Consider the following 9,740-nt stretch of genomic DNA (forward strand, 5'->3'; position numbering starts at 1 on the left):
AGACATATTTATCAATGGAATGGAATCGAGGGCTCAGGCAAAAGTTCCTGCGATTTTTGACAAAGCTTTCAAAAACATATGCTGCAGAAAACACAACATTTTTACCAAATGGTGGTGGGAAAACTGGCTAGTAAACATAGAGAAATGGAAAGCAATCTTTCTCTCACAACTGGTAATCTTTTTTTCTCATCTGTACACAAATCAATTTGCAAGTGGGTCAGAGATTTCAATGTTAGCGTCCAAACTCTAAAACTCTAATAGAATAAAGAATAAGGGATATATTTCAAGGTACATATAATCTGTCTAAGTCCTCTATTAATATGAAAAAACTCTGAAGTGAAGGAACTCTAACTCATTCTTTCCACTAACAGGAACATTGTGTTCTTGATCAAAAGAAACCATGCAATTCCATGGTTTGGAATAGTTTTTTCTGTAGATCTTCATTTGAAGTCCCTATTTTTAAGACATTAATAAATGTTTTCAGGTTAGATTATTATTATTTTCTTTTAACTCATGTTTGTTATCCTTGAATTTCCTTTTTCCCTTCACTTAAACTATATTTTCATAATTTTTGATCATATGACCTTGGTGCTTTTTCATGTTTATTTCCTCTTTGTTAGTAGTAGTTGAAGTCCAAAGACTTTTGAAGAATTTCCCTATAATCTTTCACTATTTTAGTACCCTTCCAAACATACAAATTTGTTACATTCTCTGTTTCATAGCACATGACTCATGGTTAATAGACACTGGAACACAGAGAATTTTTTAAACGAAAAGAATAAGTAAATTATGGCTTTTAATATCCAAGCAACTGATCAGTGATTTCTAACTACCATGGACATTTAGTGAGTGATCAAAATGCACAGGATGCTTTCACTACTTGCCATGGTATCGATGAACAGTAGCAGTGCTTTCATATTGCCATAGAGCTTAAGGATTGGGATGTTAATACTGATTTTCCCTCAACGATGAATGACCTAAAAACAAAACTTTGGGCATAGCTCTGTGGGGTATTTTAGGTTAAAATAATTGAGTTGAGAAGACCACCATAACTGTGGGTGCACCATTCCATGGGGTGGAGTCCTGGGCTGAATTAAAATGAGAAAATGAACTGAGAACAGCATGCTTCTCTCTCAGTCTTCTAATTGCATATGCAATATGGCCATATGTCTCACACTTCTGCTGCCATGACTTCCCTTCTATGGTGGCCTGAATCTTTACACTGAGCCAAAATAAATTTCAAGTTGCTTTTTCAGGTAAGCTGTGACAATAACAAGGGAAGGAAACGCTGCAGAATAAAGCAGACAGTAGTGTAATAGCTGTTCCTTTTGGTCCCAAAACCAAATTACAAGTGATAACAATAAGGAGCAACATTCTTCCTTGATTTTAAGCCATATCCCAAGCTTTGAAAGACAAAGTTATGAGTCTTGCTGACAGATAGCTTAAACCAACTACTTTTAAAGCTAAATATTTCTTTTCTGTTGGTTCACAATGGCTGGATATTTTTATTGAGCATGGGTCACACATCATCTTCAGAGAAGAGCAATTCGAAGATTCTTCAAAAAGTAGCAAGGAACAAAGTCCCTAAGAAATACCCAATGTTTCTTTCTTTATCATTATGTGTCCACTCTGTCTCTGAAACTGTATCTTTTTACCCTAACATATGGAGGCATGTTGGGACCATTTGGAGTCCTGGCCTTCAGCAGCTCTTCCCTGCTAGAGCCTTCTGATTAGAGTTACTAAAAGCTGTGCCTTGCCTTGAGGATCAGAGGATAAGGTTTTCACTTGTTGGCCCACTTGATGGTTAGGTATATAAGCCTCCATGGTGCTACTGAATAAAGGGCTTCTTATCAGTGATTAGAGATCTGTTGTTCTGTCTGTCTGTCTCTGTGCGTATTTGTGTATTTCACCCTCCAGCCCCTTGCACGAAGCTGGCAAACTGAATTCTAGTGCATAGAGCGCAGACGGGGGCATAGTGCACTAGAATTAGAAGTCACAGTAATAAAATGATTGTGGGCAGGCAGAAAAACACCTATGAAACCCAGTGGAACAGTGAAGAGCACCCATAAAGAAACCTCCATCCATAGCTACATTATCTAATGTAAGCAAAGTTATACAAAACATGTTCTGGAAAAGGCAGGTTCTATTTTTATTTTGGGGGTTGTAATTTAATTACAATTTTCTGAATCCTCCCATATACCCTTTTTCTTTTTCAAATTTGAGACCTCTTCATTCTTTAACATTTATTGTATGCATATATATATATATATATATATATATATATATATATATGGATGTATATCTATAGATATTCCTAATTATAACCTGTTCAGTCTGTATAATTTTACTTTTTATATTCATTTTCAGGGATGTCCAGCTTTCTTAACAAATTATGCTGTGAAACTACATTTTTGCATACAGAAGTATGATACTAGACCTATAGCTCTCACACTATAAATCAATCAATTTCTGTTTCATCAATGCTTTTGTTAAGACATAGAATTTTGAAACATCTTGTAGAGAACCATAGGTGAAATACTACAAAAATAAACTAGGTAATTTCTTTTTGAAAATGAAAGTGAAAAACTTTTAATTAACTTTTACCCAGAAACAAATGCCTTACTACACAGTTTCTTAAATCTTTGTATGCCAGCAATTGTGCTACTAACTAATTTGTTTGATATAGTAAAGAGACTTACAACTTTAAACACAACTTTCTTATTATTCTTTAAAATTGTTTTGCATGCCAACTACAGTTTCCCCTCCTTCCTCTCCTCCTGTTCTCTTCCCTCCCTCTCTTCGCTCCCAGGCCTTCCTTTTATTCCCCTCCCCCAATTCACTCTTCCTCCATTCCATTCAAATGGGGTAAGGCTGAAGGACCCCAATTCGCTTTAACCACAGTCATACCGTTCTTGCAAAGGATGAGCAAATAACAAACTTAGCTCAGGACCTCCTGGAATGCTGAACAAATAACAAGCTCCATAAAAGGCCTCCGCTGAGCAAAGATACCTACCTGAGGTTAGAGCAAGGACAGCCTTATCTGGCTGCAAAACAGGGAATTTATGAACTGGCCATAGAAACAAAGAAAGAGAAGATTGCGAGGCCTGAGTCACGTAGAAAGCGGGGCTCATCACGGATCAGGGGCTATGCTATCAGACATCTAGTCGCCAGCCAGAAAAGGGGAAGGCAGGATGAGAGGAACAATAAACCGCCAAGCAGTCCCCTCAATGTTATCTAGGTTAACAATTTACCACCCTGCATCTCGCTTCTGTAAACCTTGCTTTTTGCTCCCCTATAAAAACCCCTCACCCCCAACCTGCGGGGCGCAAAGTTCTCCGAGAGACCTTGTCGCCCACAGGTGCCTGTGTACCCCAAATAAACCTCTTGCATTTTGCATCCGGCTGCGTGCTTTCGACTGGTCTTTGGACATGGGGGTCTCTCCCGAGGGAAGACGCCCCAGGGGAGTCTTTCATTTGGTGCATGGGCCGGGAAGTTGAGGCCCCTATCCCAGAGACCGCCGAATCACTGCTGGGAGGTGAGGTGAGCTGGCCAGCATTCTATGTTCTATGTTTTATGTTCTATGTTGTATGTCCTGCGTCGTTTGCGTCTGATTGTTGCGCTGCGAATTTGAATTTGTACGATTCAGCTGGGTCGATTTGTATTTGGCGGGCCTTGGAGAGGAGCTGACGAGCTCAGACTTTCCCCCCCGCACCCCGGGAGACGTCCCGCGGGAATTTGGGAGCTCGAATTTTCGGGCTCATTTGTCTGAACCCACGACCAGAGTCGGACTTTTGTCCGAGGTACGAGGTTCGTTTGTCTGAACCCACGGCCAGAGTCGGACTTTTGTCCGAGGTACGAGGTTCGTTTGGGGGGCCGAGGTGTCCGGAGCCTCTTTGTAATAGCCCCGTTTGAGCAGCGTGTTTGATTGTCAGTCTGTTCTATTGTGCAGCTTATGGTTTGTCTGTTTGTTTAAAGAATCAAAGTTAAGGTAACTGGAAGAAGGTACAAAAAGCAACGGGGAAGAAAAATCCCTTAAGTTCAGCGCAGGAGGAATTTGGAAAAACAGCAGAAAAAAAATGAGGTAACTGAAGGCGGGACTATGAGGACAATGGGGTACGGGAAACCACGGCTTCCGTCCCCTCTCCATCCACCTGCGTACCGGCTGATAAAGACTTGGGGCAGGAGTCTCGTAGGGAGGCGGGGTTTGATCGTGTCTGACAACTGTCTTCCCTGTTCTTAAAGAGCCACAGAGTTTTTGAGGTGATTCTCGCCTAATTTTGATGGGAGAGCTCTATGCCTGGCTCTCATATGTATGTTTGAAATACTGGGCAACCGTTGCAGTGGCTAACTGACACGGAGTTGGGCCAGGCGCGGTGGCGCACGCCTATGGTCCCGGCTGCTCGGGAGGGAGGTGCAGAACAGCACCGGAGAGTGCTGGCTCGTCCGGGAGGCGTGGCCATGCTAACCAGATGCTGGCGGGAATTTGCTGGAGTCCGCAGAGGCGTCTAGGAAAAGCCAGGTCACTGCTGCGGCTTGGGCGGGCCAAAGTGACTGACATCAGAGGCTATGTGTCCCGGCCTTCTGGCAGGGTTGCGGTTTTCGGAGGACCTTTTCTGCACCTGAGCACGGGCTGTGCGGAAAGTTGCGTTTCCATAGCAACATGGGCGGGCTCATTCAGGGTGTACAGATCGCCGGTGGAAACGCGCAAGGCCCGGGCAGGGCCATGCCTTTGTTTGAGCGCGCCACAGTGGGCCGTGCCTCAGAGGCGGAGCTGTCGAAGCCGCCGCCTTCTGCTGCTGGTTACCCGTATCCTAGGTAACAGAGGCGGACTTATCCTCAGGCAACGGATAAGATAAGATAAACAATGCTAGACTTAGAGGCTTTTTTTCATCTGAATAGCAGAGCTGAAGAGATGGCTCAGAGGTTAAGAGCACTGCCTTCTCTTCCAGAGGTTGTAAGTTCGATTCCCAGTGACTGTGTTATCTTAGGACTCCAGGCTGGGAACAGGAAAGCGGTTTTCTCATATTTTTAGAGCAATAATCTCATCTGTGCCAGATTTAAAACGGTTTAATTCTAAGGCCTGCTTTTATAGCACGGGCAAACAAGATTTGCTCTTTGAAACAGAGACTTATAGGTCTCTAAGTTCAAAACCAGCCTACTTCCAGTACTGATTGTGCTGAATTTTTACACTGAGATTTTTAATACTCTTAAATATTAATTTGGGAGGAGAGTTTTGTTTATGTTTTTCTAGGAATGCTGACATACATTTGGGTGCCAGCAAGACTGACAAGAGAAATAAAGAAAAAAAAGATGACCCAGTAGATGCTGAATGTCCTGCTGTGGAAGATTCATATGAAGGCAGCAGAGATGACCTTCAACCTCTTATCTCTTACTCTATTTTGCCTTTTCCTTCCTTAGGAATGGATGGGAACAGAGATATTCTTGGCATGCTGTGTCTAGGTGGAAGTGCTATATGTCTTTGATTGGTGTGCTACATGCCAGCTCAAATGAGGAGGGACAAGGTCTTTATGGCACAGGCCTTGACAGCCTTGAAATGTGTATCCTCACCCCAAGTTTGGCTCTCAGCCTTAAAGAGCTCTTTCAGATCCTATGGGTTATAACTATTATAAATATCTGTCATCATTTATAGGGGCTGGTTACAAATTATTGTCGGTTAATGTTAAAAAAATTGCTGGTCTCAAATGTTTCGTACTGGTATGTGCTGTTCTTGTTTAAAAATTATCATTGGTTAATGTTTTATTTTTTTTTAAAAAAAGAGCCTATCGCTGATCTCAAATGTTTCACACTGGTATAGGATTTTATATGCTGTTCTTGTATGCTGTTCTAGTTTAAAACATAGCCATATATCCCCACTGAGAAAAACCACAAGAAAGACTTTGGTAAGAGTTTTTATGTTGTCTAAAAGCAAGAGAAATTTTTGCTATGTTGTCTAAAAGCAAGGAAAAATTTTGGTTAAAAAAATATATAAACAGATGGGCCTTATCTAGGTCCCCATGTATAACTTAAAGCAGGTGGGGAGCAGCTGACAGTCCATCACCGCAGGGCTCTGCCATCTATGTTTCTTGAGCATTTAAAGGAGGCTTACAGGCATTATACTCCCCATTGACCCTCAGAGGTTGTCTTGGCAGAAGGAGGTCAATGGTACCTATGGCCTTTATAGGACAGTCAGCATCAGATATTATGGTTAAAAAGAGTTACAGGATTTAATTAAGGAGGCAGAGAAAATGTTTAATAAGCGAAAAACTGAGAAAGAGAGATGGAGGCAGAAGAAAGAGGACTGGAGGGATCATAGACAAAAGGGAATTTTGGCCGCAATGGTAGGAGAGAAAGAAAAGATAGAACATAGACAGATAGGGAACCTGGGCAACAGAAGACCAAAGATGAACATGGACAGGCACCCCTTGGACAAAGGACGATGTGCTTATTGCAAAGAAAAAGAACATTGGGCAAGAAATTGCCCAAAGAAGAAAGGAAGGGACTCTAAGGTACTGACCCTAGCAAAAAATGATTAGAGGGGAGAGAATAAAAGACTTTAATAATTGGAGCAACTGGATAGAAACAGTATCTGTGGACCACCTCACGAACTGTAGATTTGGGGAGAGGACAAATGACTCATTCCTTCCTGGCTATCCCCGAGCGTCCTATCTTTATTAGAAGGAGACTTGCTAATGAAGCTGAAGGCCCAGATCGGGTTTACTCAAACCAGGCTGGAGATGATTAAAGCCTTTTGTTGACTGAACCAGTGACCTTCGCTCCCCCTGCTGTCCTCCATCCCGCTACCCTACTGCCTGAGACTGATGACATCTCGTCTACTCATCAATGCGCTGAGAAGCTGGCACCAGAAATGATCTGAAGGATCAGCCGTGGCCTGAAAGTCCGAGCTGGTGTACAGATGGCAGCTGTTTCGTGATTGAAGGTAAGCGGAAGGCGGGGACAGCAATGGTGGATGGGAAGCAAATGGCCTGGGCATAGCCTCCCTGAAGGACGTTGGCACAAAAAGCCGGACTTGCTGCTTGGATACGAATGACAGAGGGAGAAGTCTCAGCATCTACACTGGCAGCAGGTATGCTTTTGCCACTGCTCATATTCATGGAGCAATATACAGAACATCTGCAGGAAAAGACATATACTTGGCCAAGACACCAAAAAGCTTGAGATGCTGTGGCTGAAAGAAAATCAGACGACAGACTCTCTGTCTTGGCAGAAGAAGTAGTCAAAAACTGCAAGGACTGTGCTATGATTAATGCAGGACACTCCATATATGCTCCTGGGAAGAGGCTCAGGGGCGATTGGCCTGGAGCCTATTGGAAAGTATATTTTGCAGAAATTAAGCCAGCCAGATATGGCAACAAGTACTTATTAGTTTTTATAGATACCTTTTCAGGCTGGGTAGAAGCTTTTCCTACCAGGACTGAGACAGCCAATGCGGTGGCTAAGAAGATCAAAGAAGAAATCTTCCCAAGGTTTGGGATACCCAAGGTAATTGGATCTGATAATGGACCTGCATTTGTTGCCCAGGTAAGTCAGGGACTGGCCGCCCAATTGGGGATCTATTGGAAATTACATTGTGCTTACCGACCCCAGAGTCAGGACAGATAGAAAGGATAAATAGAATTCTAAAAGAGACCTGCGGAAATGACTGGACAGCCCTCCTTCCCTTTTGCCCTGTTCCAGGTTTGGAATACCCCAGGGGCGATTTAAACTCATCCCCTATGAGATCCTATGTGGAGAACTACCACTGCTCACTGAGTTGGATAAAATGTGTAATCCTGACGTTACTCTTTCTAGACCTTTATTTTCCCTGTCTAAAGGTCCTTGAAATGGAGAGACATCAGATCTGAAAACAACTGAAAGAAGTATGCATCTCTGCCTGGATCCACGCCCCCCACATGAAGCGAGCTCCTGAACTACCCAAACTACAGTATCCGAGGCTTTTGACAAAGCTACCAGTCAAAAGGCTTGGGTTTAGAGGACTAATCATAGACAGACTTTTACTGAGGTTATGTAATGAGACTCTAAAGGGCCCTAAGACTCCTGACACTTGGTACTTGGTTCCTGGTTTAGATAGATGATGGGTTTGTAGTACAGGTTTGATGCCTTGCATGTCAATGTTAATTTTTGACGTTACCAAAGATTACTATGTGCTTGCACAACTGGTATGAGTTTGACAGGCACCCATCTCGCTTTCGACGAGAACCTATTTCTCTGACACTAGCAGTAATCCTGGGCCTTAGAGAAGCTGCCGGTGTTGGGACAGGTACCGCTGCCCTAATGCAGGCCCCTCAGTACTTCAATGTATTAAGATTTGAGGGCTTTAGAACAATCTGTTTCCAAACTCAAAGAGTCATTGACTTCCCTCTCAGAAATGGTCTTACAGGATAGAAGGAAATTAGATTTGTTATTCTTAAAGGATGGAGGATTATGCGAATAGATCTCCCTGGATGACTACTTTGATATCCTCCCTTATGGGACCACTCCTAACTTTGCTTCTGCTACTAATATTGCCTTTATTAGAAAAAGAACAGGTGCTGTTCAGGTTTTGATGTTGCACCTCCAACACAATGTTTTTTTTAGGGTCAAGAGGATACTGAAATCTAGTTCTATGGTTAGAACTAGGCACTAAAAAAAAAAAAAAAAAATTGGGGAATGAAGGACCCCAATTCGCTTTAACCACAGTCATACCGTTCTTGCAAAGGATGAGCAAATAACAAACTTAGCTCAGGACCTCCTGGAATGCTGAACAAATAACAAGCTCCATAAAAGGCCTCCGCTGAGCAAAGATACCTACCTGAGGTTAGAGCAAGGACAGCCTTATCTGGCTGCAAAACAGGGAATTTATGAACTGGCCATAGAAACAAAGAAAGAGAAGATTGCGAGGCCTGAGTCACGTAGAAAGCGGGGCTCATCACGGATCAGGGGCTATGCTATCAGACATCTAGTCGCCAGCCAGAAAAGGGGAAGGCAGGATGAGAGGAACAATAAACCGCCAAGCAGTCCCCTCAATGTTATCTAGGTTAACAATTTACCACCCTGCATCTCGCTTCTGTAAACCTTGCTTTTTGCTCCCCTATAAAAACCCCTCACCCCCAACCTGCGGGGCGCAAAGTTCTCCGAGAGACCTTGTCGCCCACAGGTGCCTGTGTACCCCAAATAAACCTCTTGCATTTTGCATCCGGCTGCGTGCTTTCGACTGGTCTTTGGACATGGGGGTCTCTCCCGAGGGAAGACGCCCCAGGGGAGTCTTTCATTGCTTCCCATGAGAACCAACAATATTAAGTTGAGGTAGGACCAGGTTCTTCCCCACTGCATCAAAGCTAACAAAGCATCCACCATAGGGACAGGACAAAGCTCCACAATGACAATAAGGGTAGTCACTACTCTGATTACAGGGAGGCCTGTTCAGGTGTGCTTTCCACTATTGCTACCTGAAGTCATCTTTGTGGATTCCTGGGACTTTCCCTGGCACCTTGTCTCTCCCTAACCCCATAATGGCCTTCTCTATAAAGATATCTCCTTCATTACTCTTCTCATTCCCATACTCAACTCTATCATCCTAATCGCTCATGTTCCCATTCCCCCATCCCTTCCGATCTACTTCTACCCCACCCTCTCCAATCCAAAAAAAAAAAAAAAGAATGTGTGGTGATACTTTGTTTGTACTTGAACAAATAAAGCTTGCCTGAAGATCATAGTGCAGAGCTAGCCACACTAGCTAGCCA

General features: G+C 43.2%; 1 long non-coding RNA gene across 2 annotated transcripts; it reads left to right on the forward strand.

Annotated features, from left to right (window-relative positions):
• The first annotated feature begins 4,557 nt into the window (after positions 1-4,557).
• LOC148120286 (uncharacterized) lies at positions 4,558-9,192 on the forward strand. 2 transcript variants are annotated; one of them, XR_015739500.1, is made up of 2 exons: positions 4,558-7,539; positions 7,810-9,192. It is a non-coding gene; the product is annotated as an uncharacterized LOC148120286 (long non-coding RNA). The 2 variants fall into 2 exon arrangements; XR_015739501.1 differs by having other exon boundaries at positions 7,833-9,192.
• The last annotated feature ends 548 nt before the right edge of the window (positions 9,193-9,740 follow it).

This window comes from Myodes glareolus, chromosome 12, assembly GCF_982192425.1.
Source record: "Myodes glareolus chromosome 12, mMyoGla1.1, whole genome shotgun sequence".
In the NCBI taxonomy this organism is placed as follows: Eukaryota; Metazoa; Chordata; class Mammalia; order Rodentia; family Cricetidae; genus Myodes; species Myodes glareolus.